Source organism: Antedon mediterranea, chromosome 7 (genome assembly GCF_964355755.1).
Source record: "Antedon mediterranea chromosome 7, ecAntMedi1.1, whole genome shotgun sequence".
Classification (NCBI taxonomy): domain Eukaryota; kingdom Metazoa; phylum Echinodermata; class Crinoidea; order Comatulida; family Antedonidae; genus Antedon; species Antedon mediterranea.
The window spans coordinates 10,926,106-10,932,105 of record NC_092676.1 but is presented as its reverse complement, the minus strand read 5'-3'; positions in this window follow the sequence as shown (position 1 = coordinate 10,932,105).

Here is a 6,000-nt window from a genome sequence, read left to right as displayed (position 1 = left end):
CTACAGTATAGTAATAAACAGTCAATTGTATGATATAGAAGGAGGTGAAGGAGACAATGATTGTTACAATGATGATATTAATTGACTGGTGTAAAACGAAATAATGAAAACGAGACGAAGAAAGAAAAAGATGGCCATGGATCAAAAAGATGATTATTAACACGTACATACTTACAATATGTTTTCTCAGAGGCAATCATATACAAACTGAGAAGATGTATGTAAGGAGCTCACCTTTATAGTTGCCATCGACTTGTATTCTTGCCATTATATTAATCTTTTATACATACAAAATATAGAAACACAGCTGGTAATTTCTCAACCTACATCCTTTACACGAAACCTTTTGCAAAGTATAAGATAATATCTTATATTGTTTATTTAATTTGGGTCTACGTTATGAAACCAGAGTGACCAGTGATATTTATTTATTTATTCAAGATACAGTGTATCAAAACACCAATAAAAGATTGCCATATAATATAACATTTTATTTACATAAAATTAATTATATTGAACATAAGAAACCAAACATATTTATATATTATTTAAATGATATTAAAGGCTAAAGTATTACAACTAAAAATGTCGATGTAAAGAAATATTTGAACCACATCGTTATAAGATTAGGCAACCCGACAAAATTACTGTTTTTACACACATTAACACGATAATAATGTAGACATTATTCCATTATAACAAATGTTGAAATATAATTAGTTGAACCGTTTTTAAGTGTACTGCCACTGATTCAAAAGCGTTATTAAAATGTATTTGTCTCCCTTAAATTTGTAACTATTAATGGATATGGCAAGGTATACTATTATTAACTATAAGTATTATTATAAGTATTAGTTCGAAATCGTGAGTAGGCTATTTATGTTACAGAATGTATCGTTTTAGTTTTTAATTAGAATTCTGTGAACTTTTTTTGTGATTTAAACCTGTTGGAGTGGTGCAATTTGACAGCCACAGGTGTCTAATGGTGTGGTGTTGTAAACAAATTTGAACTTTGAATTTTTAAACTGTATTTATTGTTGTTGTTGTTATTATTATTGTTATTGTTATTTATTTATTTAAAAATTGTTCCTCTTTGCACCCATCCTCTTCCCCATCCCCTAATTCTAATGTTACATACAAAACACGAATTTGGTTTATTTAAATTTGACTAAAAAATTTGGGGATTTTTTCGGAAGTAATTCCCAGGGTGCTAAATTTAGTTGACTACAAACGAATCACCGTGTCTATTTATTCGTTCCTGTGGTACGTACATTTGAAATCGCCATTGTTTTAACACATAAATTACTGTGTATTCGAGAACCATCTGTGGGTACGACCTATGGTACGCTTGCTTCGCTCGCGTACCATCTAGTTAACAAAATACACATTATTTGCCGGGCTGTGCTTGCAATATTTTACCAGTTCAGAAAACACTTTATTATTAATATTAATTATAATAAATAATTTTAATATTTTGACATAATGGTAATCGAAATTCATTACTGTTTCTAAAATTGTAAGATTTATGATTATGTACTCGTTTTGTTTAAGTCGAATTATATACTCTCATATTTCTTTCATACTGTATGTATTTTTAGGGTTAAATGACTTATTACTATCATATTTACAATATATTTTTTTTTTCCATAAATGACTTTAATATTTGTTTGATTATTAGATCAGTTTAAATATATATTGTTTTTAGTAATTTGAAAGATTCTATTCTAATTACATTATTATGCTACTATTTGTTTATCATTTTATTTATTTTCAGAAGAGTTTGTTTGTTTATATAATGGCATACCAAACTGAGGAACGTGTTAGTAATATGAACAGTTACGCACGATTTCCACTGATGTACATAATGAGATTAAAACTGAAGAACGTATTCAATTGTTAATAGCAAGTCCAATAATTCATATAGGCCTAATAGAATTGTTGTTTGATACACGATAGAAAATTAACACAGAAACAGCAAGCGGAACAATTAACAGTAACAAAAAAGTTTCATTGTTGCCATTATTTTCATAAATATGTTATTTTATTCATTCTAATAATAATTCATCAGGTAATTGACACCTCGCTGTTGGATATATGCTTAAGTAAAATACCAAGAGAGAAACGTTATTGATAACCAATCACAATCGTTTTATTATTGTTTACCTCCGCCAAGGAGGTATATGTAATCGATCGCGCGAGTCTGTTTGTCTGTTAGCAGGATTACTCAGTTAGTAAGTTATTGTTATACGTAAACAAAAATAGCATTTCCTCGAGAACTACTTGTCCAAACAACTTGGCTGGTTGCCCATTCTACAGTCCACAGAACGTCTCAGGACTGTTTTTCCGGAACCACCCATTATTGCATTTCGTAGACCTCCCAACCTTCGTGATATATTAGTCCGATCCAAATTTAAGAGTGAAATTAACTCTCATGACAGCAAAAAAAAATCAATGAATTATGTGTCTAAATATGGCATTATTAGGCTAATTTGCTTTGAGAAAAACATTAATGCCATTGGCCTATACAAAAATCCAATGCAATTAGACAAAATAGTTACATAAACAATTAATACTAATATTGGTAGGCATAAAATAATAGTGTATAATAAACTTTCCTTAAATATAAACAGTATAGGGCCTTAACAATTTATTTAATACATAATATATGAACTATATTACCACAAAATAAATAAAAATGAATTTATAAGGACATGATGATTATCAAAAATAGTCAATATAATTTAATATTATGTTCATATTTATATTATAATTATTATATCATAAAGATTTTCGAAAACATAGTTTGATAACATTTAGTTTATGTTAGATATCAGACCTTTAATATTTGGAAATAACCTATAACAACTATAAAACATTCTTCTTTTCAACGCAGTATGCATATGTAGATACAGTACACATATATTGTAAGAACACAATTTCAATAATTTCTTTGTTAGTTATCAACCTAGGGGTTAAGTTATCAGGAAAACATTGGTTTATTTTTTATATAAATTATATGTACAGAAATTCGTTCTTCTAGCCTTAGATCATTCCTGAAGTTAGACATAAATCACCCAAATTAGTATTAAGTAATGGATATTAGATGAAGTACAGTACAAACATGTTTCAGGAGGATACTTTATGTTAAAAGGTGATAATTAGTTTAAATTTTACCCCGATGAAATTTATTCAATTACCAGGTTGAAGTATGGTGGAAACACTACTATATGCCAGAATAAATGTACTCATGTAGAACACAGTCAGTTCTACCAAGGTTAGAGGTGTGCCACAATTTGAGATAAGTGGAAACATGACTTTTTCAATAGTAAACTCATTACCAGCATTATAAATACAATTTTAAAAAGATGAGAATGCAAGTAAATATTAGATTCATAGTCTTCATTATGCACAATGATTATCTACTATCACATATTAAAATATAAAGCAATCATATAGCCTTTAATGAATTTACATGGAGGTCTATCCAAAAAAAAAAATCTCTGTAATAATGTACTTTAATTACTGTAATAATCTAGGCGTAGATTATGTTTACCGGGCCAGTGACAGGACGATCGACTGTACTACCATAAGTCCTCTAGGTGGATACAATTTATTTCTTGTCTACAAAGTGTACAGTAGTATGCTAATTAGGTAGTTGGAGTAATTTGGAGAGATACATCTATTTATAAGAGAGTACTGTATATATCAAACTATCTGTGTTGGCCGCCTTTGTATTTTTATATAGGTACCATGTATTGGGATGCAATTTAACAGTTATGAATAAAAAATCTCTATATGATGCTTTAGTGCATTTTTCAGCTGTGAAATATAAAATTGTTAATTGAAAAAGAAAATTTAGGGTGATCATCCCAGTACTTACAGTCTAAATTTGATACTTTATGCAACAATAGGCATAAACGATTTTTAAATTAACAAGTATAAAAGCAAATTGAAAGCCCTACGTACTCTGTATTTGGAGGAAATAAGCATAAAAGCAAATAAAGCCTTGACCACAGGGTGTAATTCACTATTTTGAATCAGTAGTACGACTACTGTACTTATGTGTTGGACCATACTGTAATGTGGTCCAGGTTGACGGGCCAGGAATGATGGTAGTGCGCGCCAGTATATCGTTTAATGTAGTTTAGCCTCAAGGCAATACCATGTAGCTGGAGTACCTTGGAGAAATACAGTAGAGATTTATGAGACTTGGTGTGTGATGATTCAGTATGATAATTTCTCCTGTGAAAGAAAAAATTGTTGAACTATGAAGAAAATATTGTAAAATATAACAAGAAAATTATACTATAGTATAATTAAGGGGTAACCGTATAGTATATAATTATAATAAATGCAATGGCAATTACTAATATTATGTATACAATATTACATTTAAATTCATATATTATTTTATTATGATAAGAAAATCTGTTTTAGAATGAGAAAAAGCCGCCCCAACCCAGCTATCAATAAAGCTACAGTATAAACAGAATGAATAGACCATTATTGTAACCGGTCTGGGTATAACATAGACCTACTCTACTCTACTCTAGGCCTAGTAAGATTAGCTAGAAGGATACAGGTCAACACGTACCCATGCCAACAACGTACCCAAATTTTGGTTTACTCATACCCAAAATGTTGGCCCACTCCTGCACATCATGGGCTGGCTCGTACTCATCATGGGCTGGCGCGCCTGTACCCATGTTTAATGCTATTAAAAGTATATTTATATTACATATACGGGTTGGTTTGGGCTTTACTCCATGGTTTGGGTACGGGTTGACCAGGACACCCTAGCTAGAATACGGGTCAACTCGTACCAATGGCTGCCAACTCGTACCCATCAGGCATCATGGATGGGCTAGAATACTACTTATTTACAGGTTAGGTTAGCCTAGCTGGGCTAACCTACCTCACCTCTCACATGTCCTGAAAAGTAGGCCGAAAATGCGACCGAAATTACTGAAGCCCAGGCCTAACTAGAGCAACCAACCAACCAGGCCTACTTAATTTAAAATGAACTCTATATAGGCCTAGGCTAGCTAGCCCTAGATAGATTAATTAGTGATCCGTAGTAGTGGGCTAACACCTTTGGCTCTACTACGAGGCCTTTTTATGCTCATAGGATAGCTTTTTTGCGGCGTACCTAATCTAGGCCTATGCCTATCTAGGCCAGATTTCCCATTCTCGCAGGACTATAGCCTGTGCTCTAGTAGTAGGGCTAGTGGGTGGGATTACGGTCGAAGCGGCCGCCAACCAAAGCGGCCGCTAGTTCAATAACGGTAATTTGTATGGAACGCCGTGTGCGCTTTGATTGTCGTTGTTTTGTCATTTTTGATTGTCATTGTTTCGATCGTCAGGTTTTCTTTTCCTCGGACGTAAATAACAACTTACATTATTAATATTATGTAATATATTCTCTTTTTTGACAGATTGAATGTGATACCTTCTTTTAAACGAAATGGCGAATCGATGATTACTTACTTTAACTGTTCTAAATGATATATATGTTTAATAAAGTCAATAAAAAACATTGTGGTGTTTTTATTGTATAATATATAATATGCCAATTATTAAGAATAATATATATATTTTTTCAATAAAATATATCAAATCAAAATATATATATTTGTTATTGTATATTAATATATTAGTAAAGTAACTACTGTAAGTAGTACGTGTTCGCAAACATAATTTAATTACAATAACATGATGACATCAATTTATTTATTTAATATCCTAAATTGTTTTATACCTTCAGATATATAAATATTGATCAATTTAAAATTAGTTTTAAATACTAAAATAAGACGCAAGTGCCTGTACGGTATACGTAATTAATTACGTGAATTTCTGCTAATAACTCGACTGGCGGCCGGCCAGGAATAGTGCTGTAGAAGGTCGCGTTTTCGTCTTCACGTTGCTTCATTGAAAACACAAACAATGTATTACAATGGAATAACACTTAAATGTATAACACACCCTATTACTAATAAT